Source organism: Bos grunniens, chromosome 12, assembly GCF_055505025.1.
Source record: "Bos grunniens cultivar Pamir isolate PY7600 chromosome 12, Bosgru_T2T1.0, whole genome shotgun sequence".
In the NCBI taxonomy this organism is placed as follows: Eukaryota; Metazoa; Chordata; class Mammalia; order Artiodactyla; family Bovidae; genus Bos; species Bos grunniens.
This window is the reverse complement of record NC_141176.1, coordinates 27,745,056-27,761,766: the sequence shown is the minus strand read 5'-3', so window position 1 is coordinate 27,761,766 and position 16,711 is coordinate 27,745,056. Positions and strand designations below refer to the sequence as shown.

General features: G+C 39.8%; 2 protein-coding genes across 5 annotated transcripts in view; one reads left to right on the top strand and one right to left on the bottom strand.

Moving 5' to 3' along the window:
- STARD13 (StAR related lipid transfer domain containing 13) overlaps positions 1–9,014 on the bottom strand; it is a 492,092-nt gene extending 483,078 nt beyond the window's left edge. For 2 of the 3 annotated variants that reach the window (XM_086329392.1, XM_086329395.1), the window contains exon 1: positions 8,932–9,014. The gene's annotated coding sequence lies outside the window, so the exon portion shown is untranslated. The remainder of the gene's footprint in view (positions 1–8,931) is intronic. The other variant, XM_086329394.1, reaches the window with a different exon arrangement.
- Positions 1–16,711, top strand: part of RFC3 (replication factor C subunit 3) — a 249,409-nt gene that overhangs the window by 94,135 nt on the left and 138,563 nt on the right. The gene's annotated exons all lie outside the window — the stretch shown is intronic.

The window sequence follows — 16,711 nt, the reverse complement described above, 5'->3', positions numbered from 1 at the left end:
ATGCTTCTGAACTGTGGTGTTGGAGAAGACTCTTGAGAGTCCCTTGGACTGCAAGGAGATCCAACCAGTCCATTCTGAAGGAGATCAGCCCTGGGATTTCTTTGGAAGGACTGATGCTAAAGCTGAAACTCCAGTACTTTGGCCACCTCATGCGAAGAATTAACTCATTGGAAAAGACTCTGATGCTGAGAGGGATTGGGGGCGGGAGGAGAAGGGGACGACAGAGGATGAGATGGCTGGATGGCATCACTGACTCGATGGACGTGAGTCTGGGTGAACTCCGGGAATTGGTGATGGACAGGGAGGCCTGGCGTGCTGCGATTCGTGGGGTCGCAAAGAGTCGGACACGACTGAGCGACTGATCTGATTTGAACAGGGAAATGAGAGGCCCATGGTTTCCAAACTCCCTTGAATGAGGAGACCAGTGTCTGTTTTACTTGCCTAAACCTGACGCTACAGCACCTGTTCCTCCTCCAGTCTGAGCAGTGATAAAGTCTGACCTCACTGCTCTGAAGAGGGCCTGGCACCCTGTAACAGGAAGGGACGTGTCCAAGTGCAACCTCTGCAGGAGGAGGAATGAGAATTAGGCGGCACAGACACCAGTGGGGACTAGTTTCTGTTCTGTCCTCACCCCTCCAGAGATGAAACAGACATTTATTTGACGCTAGCGATTACAGGTCCTTTCCAATTAGAACTCAGGAGCTGGGAGGGAAAATGTAGGAGTGCTGAAGAGGCACTGATTTTTCAACATCACATTGTATTCTACTTGGCACCTTTTTCACCACGTGAGACTACCCATGCAGGCTTTCTTGATTCTACATATTCCTGCATCTACATATTTTCTTGATTCTACATATTCCTGTGATCCATTGTCACTCATCATACACATTAAATAAGGATTTAGTTGCAGACGCATTCAATTCGCTTTCACAGTCATTGAGTCTTTGGTATCATAGTGAGAAAGAACAAATCAACATTTGGGGTTCAACATAAATAGTACATTTCTTCTGAGGTTTTCTTCTCTGAGGAAGCACAGAGCTACAATGACTGAATTCTGTTAAAAGTTTGAGGCATTCACAGCTTGCTGCATGTGGATGGACTTACTAATACTCTTTCTCACCTGGAGGAAATAAGTTGCTTGTTTTGAATTTCAGTTATCAAATTGAAAAACCTTACTCCTCTCGACCAAAAGGATACAATGAGACAGTGTGGGAGAAACTGTTTATAAACTATGTTGTAAATGTCACAATGATGAGCGAACTGGAGGCCAGAAGAGATGGAGTCCCTGTTACCAGGCCACCCTTTCAAGGTCAGGCACCAATCAGTGAAGCATCTAACAACACAACTCAGGTTCCTTAAAGGCAAGTCCCTGCTCCTTATTCAAGGTAATTCTTGATCACGTTTTAACCTGTGACTCATTGTACATAAAAATCAGAATAGGACAACACCTGAACCCTTTGACAGCTTATGCAGTTTATGAAAATCTTCAAGAAAGCACCCCTGTGGCATTTTTCATATTCTCAAGGTATATATGATTCCCCATGCCCACCCCCATAAAAGACAGAAAAAAAACATTAAGAACTCTTAATCTAATGCTATAAAACATGGAGGAGGATATCAAGTGAAGGACAAAAAATAAGAAAACAATCCATGGATACTACTTGATCGTATCATGGTCAAGAAATAATGGTTACTTTTGTACCTCTAAGTAAGTAATAAGAACATTCAAATTATTCCTTTTGACCAGCAGCTCAAGAGAAACGATGCTTTTTCCACCAGCTCCCTTCTCCCAGTTCCTTTGTACTATTTAATTTTGATGAAAAGACAATGCCTAATAGGATCATTTCAGAATATGGAGGAATTACTACCTAGGATATTTTTTCTCTTGCAAGGAAAAGTGCTTGTTTATTTTGGCTTTCCCATGTTTCTCCCAATAATGAGCCTAAGTAATGTTGTTGAACTAGAGGCTGGCCGGCTTTCAGAAGCAGCCATTGAGAAAGGACTGATCTGAAATGAGAGAAGAGGGAACCATTAAGCTAAAAATAAAATGAATGCCAAGCTTTGACTCTCTCCAGGGTTCTCTTATGTGTCATAACTTATGCTTCATGAAGGTCCCAAGGGGGGAGGTCATAAGTCAGTGTCACTTGGCTGGTTCAGTGCAGGCCATTGGGCTAAATGTGTCAGTATACTCTGCCCCTGACCACAGGGGCCTGGGATAAACCAAGACATAAAATAACCTGACTTGCCCCTGAAGGAAGAGAAGCTGCTGCTAAAATGAGACTTGGCCTTTTAGTAAGGTCTACACATGCCTTTGACCCCAGGGCTTTTGGCAGAATTTCTGGGAATGGCATGCCACAGCTTCTTAATCTGTAAACAGCAGAAAATTTATACACCATCTCCATGAATCTCAGAAGAAATGGCCAACAATTCTCTGAATGCATGCTATTTAAATGTTACAGATATATGGTTCAGGACTCACTATACAGAATCATAGCATTTATGGGTAGCATTATGGATGGAATCTTAGACGCCATTTTAGTCTAGGAATTACACACAAGCTAGAGAGAAGACTCCTTGGCAATGTTAATTGAACACAGTGGTTACAAGCTGAGACACCTTGTATCCAGTTGCTTGGTTTTGAATGCCAGTTCCATCCTGCACTGTTCTACCTCAGTGTCAGCATGTGAAAACTAGGAATAATTCAAGTTTCTACGTCATAGGGAGCTCTGAAGAGTAAGTCAGGTAATAATATAGTTAAAGTGTTTGGGATATCTGTCAAATTAAGTACTATATAATGTTTGCTCTTATTGTTGGAGAATTTCACACAGTGCTACATAACGCTTATTATACAGCTTTTAGTTCTTATTAACCACAAAAGAACCTACATGTATTTGAGAAGTGGTAAATCATGTATATGGGATACATTATCTATTCAGTTTACACAGCGTTCATTGGAGAAGGAAAAGGCAACCCACTCCAGTGTTCTTTCCTGGAGAATCCCAGGAACGGGGGAGCCTGGTGGGCTGCCGTCTATGGGGTCTCACAGAGTCGGACACTACTGAAGAGACTTAGCAGCAGCAGCAGCAGGGAATATTCTTGGACCAGTTTTGGTTACTAGAAGTAAATTCTCTTTCCCAGGGTATATACAGGGTTGGAATGGAGGCTAATTAAAAGCAACAACAATAGGAATTAAACACTTTATTGAATGTTCCAGTTGCCATGCTAGCTGGCTTACCAGGCGTGATTTTATTTCATTCTCCTGACAGCTCTACCAGGTTAATACTATTATGATCTCTATTTTTACCCATGAGGAAACAGACTGATAACCCTTACATGCCTTTCCCAAAGCTGGCATGTTGCAGGGCCTAGCTCTAAATCTTAGGCCGTGCTGTAAGTCACACTATGTACTGACTTCTTTCCAGTGACTCTAAGAGCGATGGAAATCATAGGTTTCTGAGAATCACTTGCAGACCTGGGATAAAGACTCAGCCTTGAGCCAATCATCAACAGATACAGATGGTAAACAGGAGCACAGACACAGGAAAGCAACCCTTGTAGAAACAAATGGAAAGGAACGCAGAAGTCTACCATGTAAACACAGTCCTAGCAGTGGCACAGGGAAAAGAGGTCAGCTCATCGGTGGTTTCCCTTCTCTCCTGAGTCTTTCTGTCATTCAGAGTGAATTCATGCATTTTCCAGCCTCTCATGCCTTGGCTCGGCTGGTGTGTTCCACACTGTCTCCTGGATCTCAGATGGTCCTTGTCCTTTGAGACTTCCACAATTTGTTCCACTGCATCTGAAATCTTTCCCCTGGTTGCTGACACAATTGAAGACTATTTTCTTACCTGACCCTGTCCTACAGGGTCCTGACTGTCCAACCATACTTTGTTATAAAATTTAATCAATTATTCTTAATCTTGTAGAGACTTAAAGGTTTCCCCTGCCCTTCTGGGCTAACTACTACCCTCCTCTCTATATTCACCCACAGATGCCTCAGTAACCTTGAAATGAAAAGATCCTTTGGAATAGGAAGTCTTAAAGTCATCATATGAATTGACCAATAATTTGGACTGTAGGATTCAAGGGTAGTTCAAGGATGGAATGTATACTCACAAGCAACAGAAATCACGCGGGTTGGGCTGTAACTAAAGGCTTGCACTGTAGTTGGCGCAGGTCTCTGCGTGTAGCATGTCGCATGCATACTCCTCCATTATGTTTCTAACAATGTCACCAAAGGCCACATTGCCTCGTCTACAATGTATAGAATTTATTACTATCAACCAAAATTACAAAGTTTTATTTCACAAGCACAAGTTCTTCCAACTGGTATTTGTACATTTATACTTACAAACCAACTAAATAATCTTATATTTGTCATTATTGTAAAGGTCTAGGGAGATTCAGATCATTATTCCAACATGTTAAGATGTGTTTGGATTTTGATGATGTCAAAGCAATAATATATTAAGAAATTTGTTAAACATACACTTATCTAAAGTGAAAATATTAGGATAAGACCAATAACAGAGTTTTTTTAATAAGCCAACACCAATCAGCTCCCCCTATCCCCAGTTGCTAAGAAGTATCTCTAAGTATGTTCATTCAACCAGTTATTAATCTTCTAATTGCATTAGCTCAGCTCATATTTCTTAATCTTGTCTCCAATAACATCATGAAAGAATTACACAATGCCCCACTGAAGTTCATGTGGTAAGTAGTATTTCGTCTATGGCATTTCCTTGAACAATGTTTCCCACTAATTTGGCCAGATTTAATTTAGCTAAAAGCAATTTGACAAAAAACAATTTGTTCAAGAAGACAGTTTTGTCAAAACAACGATCTAGTTAAAACAGAATAATGCCAATCGGCGTTTTTTCAAAGTTGGTCATTTTTTGTATACTCTGGACAGAATTGTGACCCATTTTTCACCTTATATATTTTTGTTCATATTTTGCCTTTTCTCAATAGTTTAATTTCTTAAATTTCTAGCTCATTTCCAGTTAGTTATTCCTATTAAGCCTACTTATAATGTAGAATGAAACAATCTGACTATTCAGCAATTAATTAGAATGTAAATGTCTATCAACTGATGGATTATTTTTAAAAAATATACTAGGTTTCAAATGCCATATGGTAAGTAAAATATCATATGTTAGTCATCAGAAACACATATTAAAGCCTATCATACTCTAATGTGAAATCATTGGTCAGCCCTATTTAAATATCATTATGTTAAACAATTTTTTTCTGGTTTGTATTTATAATTTTCCCATAATGAGCATGTGTTTGCTTAAAAAGTCTAAAATAATACATAAATCACAGTGATGGTCTATTGTTTAATTACTTTATTAGCTTCAAATAATTAGCTCCTTTTGCTTGATGCTTAGGTTTTCTTGAGCGATTCCTTAATTGTTCAAACTTTTTCAATAAAGACAGAGTAATTGTTTGAAGATAAAGGATGTACATAGTGATATAAACAAAAAGTTCTGAAAAGTGTAAAATAATGTTTACAGATACCTACAGCTTTATAAAGCTGTCCTATGTTTTGTCACCCATAATGATGGAAGATCTTCATTTTCAACTAATTTATTGTGTTGACCAATTTGCTTTAGATCAAATTACCTTTGGCTATCTGCTTTTACATGCTGTCTACCAAGCTAACAATACATTAGAGAAAAGAAATGTGACCATCAAGGTGATTTTTTTTTTTTTTTTTTAGTAAATCTATTCTAATTCTAGGAATCCACTAGCATCTCTTTCAGTTGTTCCACAAACCACTCCTTTAATAAACCATTTTTGAATCTTGCCAGTTTGCGAAAATTAAGCAATATGTCTAAGTTCCTCTTGAAACTGTCTAAAGACAGCAATGGTGTCTTTGGACACCTCCTACTTAACTTAACCTCCTACTTAAAATAAGCGCTGGCAAACGTGGCTAGGATGACGTCCAGGCACTTTATTCCAAGTATTTTCTCAAGGAAATTGCTCAACTTCTCCACCATCTGGCATCTCTATAGAATCACATCAAGAATATGACATATATTTAATATTCTCCCACCCTATAGGTATCCCAATGCTATTTTTCCCTTGACCCATCTTACTGTTACTACTGTGATTTTAAAAACCAGTGTGGTTCCCAGGGCCATGATTGCTGCTTGACCCTGTTCTTACCTCCTGGTCTACATTTATGGCTGTCTGAGAGGGCAGGCATATAGGAGTCACCAAAAGCTCCTGGAAATTGCCAGCCATGTCTCCCTGAGCCCTGTGGTGCTGCTACCGGTACCTAGGTGATAGGTTGTACTTTCTATTATTTTGCCTAATACACCAAATTACATAGATAAAATATTTAAATTATCTTCCATCTTGTCTGTGAAAGGATATAGTCAGGTTATTAACTTTTAAGTCATAGTCTTCACTTTCCTAGAGCTTTTAAAAAATAAATGGTCTAACTGTATCTCTCAGTTTTTGTTTACCTAGATTTGCATGCTGGGTAATCTCAGTAAAAACTTATAGAATTATTGAAGGAATGTGCGTCACATGGGATGTGAAATTGTAGAAGATAAATTCAGCTATTCCTTCAGCCTTCCATTCATTCAATAAAAAGTGAAAAAAATAACAAAAGGAAACTATTAGCTCTAGAGGCAAATGAGATTCTTTAAATATGAGTTCTGTAATGGTGGTGATTTCAGCAGGGTTTGGTTGTTAACAGTGACAGAGAATTCTTGTTCTTAGTCTTATAATTCTAGTGCTTTTGTCTACCTTTTGGGAACTTCCTCCAAACATTGTGATGCTGAGAAATCAGAGTCTGAATGCAGCTATGAAGAAAAGACTCAAGATTTTCAAAGATGAAAAACACGAGAACTTCAGTGAATCAATAGAGGAGATGTCATCCTTAGATAAAGAGAGAAATCTTGAAAAAAAAATTATGATCCCTTATTAGGCAGTTTTTCCTGAACGGACATAGGCAATATATTTCACCTTTGTTCCTCCCACAACTCTTTTTTTTCCCTCCTGCTTTTAATTTTACTAAAATAAGAAAAGGAATTCCTAAGAACGGCTGTGATATAGTGTCTGGTTAACAAAGCTAACACATTGCCTAAATATTTATTCTCACGTACAGGGTATTTGGATTGCAGATGTGCAGAAATATTGTCAGGTTAAAAATAACTCTTCCCACAAGGCGGTGGTGCACTGGAATGCTAATCCAAGCCCACTGCCTATCCTTGTGAACGTCGCATCCTGGGTGTCCTAGCTGTACAAAGTAAACAGCCCCAGCCTCATTTCCTTAGGAACCTCACCTTTTCTCTTGAGCCATTAAAAAAAAAAAAATTTGTGCCGAGACTAGCAAGAAACAGGGCAATGAGAGAAGGAGAAAAATCCTCAGAGAGCCACTCTGCATTCTCCTACATTCTTTTTTGTGTGCCTGGTGAGGGAATTTTTTTCTCTTCAGGCCAAAGGTAGCTTAGACATTCTAATCCTTAGAGTAAGTACTTTGCTTAAACCCTGTGCAGCTTATCAGTAATGTGGTTCAAAGGCTAGGCTCATGGAAATACCTGGGGCCAGGTTAGGCAGCTTAATCCTGGAAGGGAGAATGCCTGGAAGGCAGATGGCGTCCTGGTCAGGTCCCACCTGTACTGCCACTTCAGACTTCAGGCAGGGTGCCCTCGCCCCTCTGGGGTTCACCTTCTCAGCCTGAAAACCGAAAGCAACTTGTATCCCAAGAATGTGCCCTGGAGGCAGTATAACAACATAGACCACAAGTCATGGGGAGAAAGACAATGATGAGCAAGAATCTAATTGATCTGTGTGGATGCAGGTTGGTGCTGTCCACAAAAAAGGCACAAAAAGAGGTTTGAAAATCTCAGGGAAAGTTTAAGATACTGACAGTTAACTTAGTCCTCATGGAAGTGCCAAAGGCAAACTAGGAGAGAAGAGGCACCTCAGCAGAGATTTAAGAGAAAAGAAGTAGCATGAATATAGGTGTTGGTCTTCTCCTTTATGGCCTGCAGAGCACAGACAGAAGATTCAGCATCTTCTCTTCCCCTCCAACAGAGAGAGATTTTACAGTGATTCTCTCTTGGATCATTTGGATACCTGAAAGCATCCCACCTGAAAGTATTCCACCCTTGGAGTCTGAACTTGAATGAAAACATTAAAAGCACCTATAAATTTCTACGGAAAGATTGGGATTTTTGTTAACAGCATTAGACAAGTAACTGCTTTACATGTATACTGTCGAACTTGTTCTGTAGCATCTTTTGTCTGACAAGCCTCTGACTCTTAGTCTGCATTAGAGTAACTTCTAGCCTCCCAACTTCATTTGCCACAATCACAAGGAACTGGCCTGCACACAGCAACACCTGATCCCAGCAGTTTCCACCTCTTGCAGAGCAGTGCCAACACCACTGTAACAGCAGGTTTCACTAATTCCCCTCCCATGCTTAAATTAACAGGCAGCCAGCGACACTTAAGATACAGACCCGCAGACCTGGACTGACATTTGGTTACAATTCCACTGGGCTTTTCTCTCTATAGCACTAGTCCTGCATACAGACCCATTTTCAAGTGGCAAAGATAATTTGATCCCATTTTAAAGGATACTTATTACACTGAGAGCAGAGAAAAAACCTGGCCTATCCTGGGAACGTTCACACAAGTTTAAAAGTATAACGTATCAATGTGACTATTTCATTTTGGAAGAATTTTTTTTAAAGCAATGGGTTTGTGGGGTTTGTTTGTTTTTGTTTTTGTTTTTTTTTGTCTTTTTAAATCAGAGCTATATGTGCATGTTTGACAGTGAGCTGTTATTCTTAAAGGCAGCAGGAGAAGGCAGCATGTTAAAGTTTCACATTAAACAAAAAAGAGTTTTAAGAAACGTCCTCAAATTACATTCACAGTTTGAAAGTTCAAGAATTGTGGCTGAGCCCTGCTTACCTTACAGTTTCAGGTCCCAAGGGGTCTTTAAATTTAAAGCAGTACATCAACTGTGCAGGACTGATTTTCTTGCATAAAAGTCTAATCTGTCATAGCACCCAGCTCACCGGGAGGAGCCAGCCTCCTGTTCCCGAGCACCAATGAGGGAACCAAAGGAGCACATGTGGGAAGTGGCTTCCCTGAAAACCTGTCACGGTCTGCACATGCTCTCTGTGACGGAGGTGCCAGATCAACCTTGGCTGGAAGCTCACAAAGCACCTCATTGTGAGTCCCGGACATCTCTCTGGGGAGAAGAAAAGGTTATTAAAAAAAAAAAAAAAAAGGCTCTACTCAATCTGAAGTTTTCATGCTTTTGTTGGAATGGGCCTCTCATTCATTAAAAATATAGAGGAGCTATTTTCTGTTAATCAGCTTCCTGGGGAACAAGTATAACTAATAATAATACATCTATATATTGAGATAAGAGGGGAAGCTTATCTTTTCGAATTCTGCTACTTACTGGTCCTGGCTGGTGTGAAGGAGGGCTCCATCTCATTACTTAGAAAAGGGTCTACTCCGTAAGAACTGACAGGATGCTTTATTGGAACAAAACTCACATTTATGATTATGAGTGCAACAATAATGTTTGTTAGCTTGGACCCACCAGGTCCAAGGATAAAATGAAAATCTACCGTATCTCTGTTATAAAATCATCGGTGACACTGACATAATTCAACTGGACTCTCCCATCAAGTTAACTGGAAGTCATTGTGAGAAGGAATTGCACATCTTCTCATGGGACAAAGATGTACAACGACCAGAAAAACATTTGCCTGTGACCTTCATAGACACCTGCTTTAATGTGCTATAGAAAAGCATTATTGAATGAGGGGGGAAAATGTCAAAATACTCAAACCTCTTTAAAATCCAATGTTAAAGTCTTGATCCATGACTACCCTTTTCTTGGAGTTTGATGTTCAGTCCTTCTGCCATCTTTGCTCAGACACTAGCCTGAAGCAGTTTATCACAGTGAGCAGGTAGCTATGGCTGTAAATAAGATAGAAAAGCAGCACCATGAAGTGGAACGAGGAGACCCATGTTCAAGTTCTGGTTCTGTTTGTATCATCAACTCTAAGCTCAGGAAAATCTTTAGGTCTCTATGGGTCTCATTTTTTTTGTTTGTTTGTTTTTTTCCTGGAAAGTGAGGGAGTTAAACTAGTCCAGAAATGGAAAAGAGAATGCATGCAGTCTCTGAGTGCAGTTCACTGGGCAGGGGCTAAAGTGAGATGGAAACATGAGTCTGTATTTCAAGGGCAGGTATTCCTCCCAAAATAACTGAACCCAATTGAAATGTGCACTGAATTATACTAAATCCACTACTTTTTTTTTTTTTTTTAAGCTTGATTTTCAAATATTTTAAAAATGTGAAATCTAGTTATTATATATGTGAGTAACTTATTCAAAATGCTTAAAAATACTGTGAATACCAAATAAAATCTGTCTGCTGGTTAAATTTGCCCTTCAGGCTATCAGTTTAAGTTTGGCAACTGCTGCTGCTGCTGCTAAGTCACTTCAGTTGTGTCCGACTCTGTGTGACCCCATAGACGGCAGCCCACCAGGCTCCCCGTCTCTGGGATTCTCCAGGCAAGAACACTGGAGTGGGTTGCCATTTCCTTCTCCAATGCATGAAAGTGAAAAGTGAAAGTAAAGTCGCTCAGTCGTGTCCGACTCTTTGCGACCCCATGGACTGCAGCCCACCAGGCTCCTCCATCCATGGGATTCTCCAGGCAAGAGTACTGGAGTGGGGTGCCAGTGCCTTCTCCGAAGTTTGGCAACTAGGTAATCTTAAATCTTATCCTGCTGGAAAATAAATAATCCAGGGAAATTAGTCTCTAAAAGCAACTGTCTTTCAGCATGGTTAGCAGTCAAAGTAGGTCTTAAAGAAAAGACTTCCTAGTAATTTGGGGTGAAATTAGGGACCTTTGCTGCCCTGCTCTATGATGGTGACCACATGATGAGTGACCTCATGCATCCAGTTTTCCGTGGAAGAGGCTGGAGTAGGACCTAAGGGATCATTAACACTGTAAGAATCTGATGAAGGAAAGGAGGCAGGAGAACACAGGGGAGAAAAGAAAAGATCATTCCAGTAATATAAAAACCAACTGAAGGCAGGGCTATCAGTCTTATCTCAAGACTGAAATGCCAGAATTAAAAGTTCCAGTAGGGTTCACAATAATTAGCTAAATTCAGAAAGTTAGAGGAAGAGAAGATTTCTTGACTTGAATAAAAGAGATGTTGGGTGGTTGAGTGGGGTGGAGATGCGTGCAAAGCAAAGTTGACTGAATAAGCCCTTTCTACATCAAAAGGTAAAGTTAACATTGAGATTACTCAGTCCTCAGGGTCTGAGCCATCTGAGCAATGCTGTCCTTTGTGAGCCACTGGATGAGCTCTAACTGGGCGGAGAAGGCCACTTTATGACTGCTGACTCATCCTTGTGAGGGAGAAGGTGCTGACTCAGCAAGGACCCAGGCCAAACTCCTGCAAACATGCTCAGTAAACATTTGTCCTGGCTGATGGACCCTGGCCAGGAGACTAGACCAAAGACCAAGACAGGGAAGTGGTGGTTTAGTCTCTAAGTCGTGGCCGACTTGCGATCCCACGGACTCCTCTGTCCATGGAATTCTCCAGGCAAGAATACTGGACTGGGTTGCCATTTCCTTCTCCAGGGGATGTTCTGGACCCAGGATTCGAACCCAGGTCTCTTGCATTGCAGGCAGATTCTTTACCAACTGAGCTACCAGGGAAGTCTAATCCTTCAAGACTCAGCTCTAATCTCAATCATTTTATTCCAGGAAATCCCTCTCTTAACCTCTTAGGCTGCCTTTCTTATAGAATATCTTTTATTTTATTTTATCTTGGTATAGTACTTAAAGTGGATTTTTATTTTTATTTTTTTGTCTACTTTTCTGTCTACCATATTAAACTATGGATTGGTTGAGGTATGACTATCATTCTCATATTTCTTCAATCCAGGAATTTAGCACAGTCTATGTCTAGCTCATGTAAGTAACTTAATAAATATTAGTTGAATGAATTAGTAAATAGAAGTAACTGGGAGAAATACTGTGCATTATAAATGCAGTGAAATTAAAGTTATAAGGCAAATATTTGAGAGAAAATTAAGTTTAGATGAATTTTTTCCTATGATAATTATTTTTTCTCAAAAGTATAGTTAATTTTTTTTTTCAGTTTCATGCTGTTGTGGGTTCTTATTTTGTATTTGTTCAATATAACATTCCTTATTACCATGTTTATTGCCTTTGCCATAACTCAAACTTTCTAAGCCTTCTTATTTATGCTTCCTAAGCATCTGAATGCAGAGTTCCAAAGAATAGCAAGAAGAGATAAGAAAGCCTTCCTCAACGATCAATGCAAAGAAATAGAGGAAAACAACAGAATGGGAAAGACTAGAGATCTCTTCAAGAAAATTAGAGATACCAAGGGAACATTTCATGCAAAGATGGGCTCGATAAAGGACAGAAATGGTATGGACCTAACAGAAGCAGAATATATTAAGAAGAGGTGGCAAGAATACACAGAAGAACTGCACAAAAAAGATCTTCACGACACAGATAATCACGATGGTGTGATCACTCACCTAGAGCCAGACATCCTGGAATGTGAAGTCAAGTGGGCCTTAGAAAGCATCACTACGAACAAAGCTAGTAGAGGTGATGCAATTCCAGTTGAGCTATTTCAAGTCCTGGAAGATGATGCTGTCGAAGTGCTGCACTCAATATGCCAGCAAATTTGGAAAACTCAGCAGTGGCCACAGGACTGGAAAAGGTCAGTTTTCTTTCCAGTCCCAAAGAAAGGCAATGCCAAAGAATGCTCAAACTACCGCACAATTGCACTCATCTCACATGCTAGTAAAGTAATGCTCAAAATTCTCCAAGCCAGGCTTCAGCAATACATGAACCATGAACTTCCAGATGTTCAAGCTGGTTTTAGAAAAGGCAGAGGAACCAGAGATCAAATTGCCAACATCTGCTGGATCATGGAAAAATGAAGAAATTTCCAGAAAAACATCTACTTCTGCTTTATTGACTATGCCAAAGCCTTTGTGTGGATCACAACAAACCGTGGAAAATTCTTCAAGAGATGGGAATACCAGACCACCTGACCTGCCTCTTGAGAAACCTATATGCAGATCAGGAAGCAACAGTTAGAACTGGACATGGAACAACAGACTGGTTCCAAATAGGAAAAGGAGTACATCAAGGCTGTATATTGTCACCCTGCTTAATTAACTTATATGCAGAGTACATCATTAGAAATGCTGGGCTGGAAGAAGCACAAGCTGGAATCAAGATTGCCAGGAGAAATATCAATAACCTCAGATATGCAGATGACACCACCCTTATGGCAGAAAGTGAAGAGGAACTCAAAAGCCTCTTGATGAAAGTGAAAGTGGAGAGTGAAAAAGTTGGCTTAAAGCTCAACATTCAGAAAACTAAGATCATGGCATCTGGTCCCATCACTTCATGGGAAATAGATGGGGAAACAGTGGAAACAGTGTCAGACTTTATTTTTCTGGGCTCCAAAATCACTGCAGATGGTGACTGCAGCCATGAAATTAAAAGACGCTTACTCCTTGGAAGGAAAGTTATGACCAACCTAGATAGCATATTCAAAAGCAGAGACATTACTTTGCCAACAAAGGTCTGTCTAGTCAAGGCTATGGTTTTTCCAGTGGTCATGTATGGATGTGAGAGTTGGACTGTGAAGAAGGCTGAGCCCCGAAGAATTGATGCTTTTGAACTGTGGTGTTGGAGAAGACTCTTGAGAGTCCCTTGGACTGCAAGGAGATCCAACCAGTCCATTCTGAAGGAGATCAGCCCTGGGACTTCTTTGGAAGGACTGATGCTAAAGCTGAAACTCCAGTATTTTGGCCGCCTCATGCGAAGAGTTGACTCATTGGAAAAGACTCTGATGCTGGGAGGGATTGGGGGCAGGAGGAGAAGGGGACGACAGAGGATGAGATGGCTGGATGGCATCACTGACTCAATGGACATGAGTCTGAGTGAACTCCGGGAGTTGGTGATGGACAGGGAAGCCTGGCGTGCTGCAATTCATGGGGTTGCAAAGAGTCAGACAGGACTGAGTGCCTGAACTGAACTGAACTGCACTGAACTGAATGACCATCTATGGGAACGTTTTAGTCAACAATGAATGTACACCTGACAGTTCACATAAATTGGCCACCTTCAAATCTCATGTTGCTCTAACAATTACCACAGAGGGAGTGGAGGTAATTAACTCAGCTCTGAACTGTTACATGGCAACCAGTGACAGCAGCAGCTCATACTGCCACCAGTGTTCGGGGACCAAAGAGTGGAGTAGATAGAATCATTCTTTCACACATAGATTTGGAACTAACTAGAGAGAGCCTCCACTGTAAATTTTAAAAATACAAGATTAATTATTCAAGATTTCAAGTGAATTAAATTTATTCTGACCGCAAGATTCTATGACTATTTGAGAAACTGATAAATACAAAAAATAAAAGAATGAAGGCAAAATTATGTAGATGATTGTTTTTGTTATTTGTAACTGAATAGCAAACTATCCCCCAAACATAGTAGCTTAAAGCCTTTATCTTATTATCTCTATAGTTATATAAAATGATTGGGCCTAACTGAATTAGTCTCTTGCTCCTAAGCTGCAGTTATATGGGGTTAGATAACTGGTTATCTCTTGTCTTTCTTGATAATAGACATACTAAAGGTATAAAGTGATATCTCATTGTGATTTTGATTTGTGTTTCTCTAATGTGGTGAGAAGGAAAAGGCAATCCACTCCAGTATTCTTGCCTGGAAAATCCCATGGACAGAGGAGCCTGGCGGGCTACAGTCCATGAGGTTGCGAAGTGTCAGACTTGACTGATTGTGCGTGCACACACACACACACAAATGATTAGTGATATTGAAAACCTTTTTCTGTACCTTTGTATTTCCTCTTCAGAGAAACTCTATTCAGGTTCTTTGACTTATTTTAATTAGGTTAATTGGGTTTTTCTTTTTTGCTATTGAGTTGTGTGAGTTCCTTGTATCAGTTAATGACATAATTTATTAATTTAATAATAATGGCTGAATGTTTGTTAATTTTGTTTACCTTTCTAAAAAATAGGTTTGAGTTTAATTGAATTTGTTTCTATTGTTTTTCTGGTATTTATTTATTTTCTGCTCTGTTTTTTGTTATATCCTTGCTTCTAATTTTGAGCTCAGTTTGTTTTCTAATACCTTACATTGTACAGTTAGGTTTCTTATTTGAGATCATTCTGTTTTCCTAATGTCAGTAGGCATTTGCCACTATAAATTTTTTTCTTAGTACTGCCTTTGCTGCATCCCATAAATTTTGGTACATTGTATTTCCATATTCATTTTCCTCAATATTCAAAAAAATTTTTCTCTTTTGATTTCTTCTTTGGCCCATTGATGGTTTAGAAGCATGTTGTTTAATATCTACATATTTGGGAATTTTCCAGTTTTCTTGTAATTGATTTATAGTTTTATATCATTGTGGTTGGCAAAGATACTTGATATGATTTCAGTCTTCTTATATTTCTTAAGACATTTTTTGGTAGCCTAACATATATATTTACCTTTACCAGTGTGCCGTATATTTTTTTTATTCAGTTCAGTTCAGTAGCTCAGTCACGTCTGACTCTTTGCAACCCCATGAACCGCAGCACGCCAGGCCTCCCTGTCCATCACCAACTCCTGGAATTTACCCAAACTCATGTCCATTGAGTCGGTGATGCCATCCAAACATCTCATACTCTGTTGTCCCCTTCTCCTCCTGCCCTCAATCTTTCCCAGCATCAGGGTCTTTTCAAATGAGTCAGCTCTTCACATGAGGTGGCCAAAGTATTGGAGTTGCAGCTTCAACATCAGTCCTTCAAACCAGGACTGATCTCCTTTGGGATGGACTGTTTGGATCTCCTTGCAGTCCAAGGGACTCTCAAGAGTCTTCTCCGACACCACAGTTCAAAAGCATCAGTTCTTCTGTGGTCAGCTTTCTTTATAGTCCAACTCTCACATCCGTACATGACTACTGGAAAAACCATAGCCTTGACTAGATGGACCTTTGTAGCAAAGTAATGTCTCTGCTTTTTAATATGCTATCTAGGTTGGTCATAACTTTCCTTCCAAGGAGTAAGCATCTTCTAATTTCATGGCTGCAATCACCATCTGCAGTGATCTTGGAGCCCAATAAAGTAAAGTCAGCCACTGTTTCCCCATCTATTTCCCATGAAGTGATGGGACCAGATGCCATGATCTTAGTTTTCTGAATGTTGAGCTTTAAGCCAACTTTTTCACTCTCCTCTTTCACTTTCATCAAGAGGCTTTTTAGTTCCTCTTCCCTTTTTGCCATAAGGGTGGTGTCATCTGCATATCTGAGGTTATTGATATTTCTCCTGGCAATCTTGATTCCAGCTTGTGCTTCATCCAGCCCAGCGTTTCTCATGATGTACTCTGTGTATAAGTTAAATAAGTAGGGTGACAATATACAGCCTTGACGTACTCCTTTTCCTATCTGGAACCCAGTCTGTTGTTCCATGTCCAGTTCTAACTGTTGCTTCCTGACCTGCATACAGGTTTGTCAATATTTTTATGTTATTATGTTGTTTCATTTCAGCTTGAGGAACTCCCTTTCACATTTTTTTTTTTTTTTTGGTAAAGCGGAGCTAGTGGTGATTAATTCCTTCAGCTTTTCTTTGGAAAACCGTTTCTTCTTC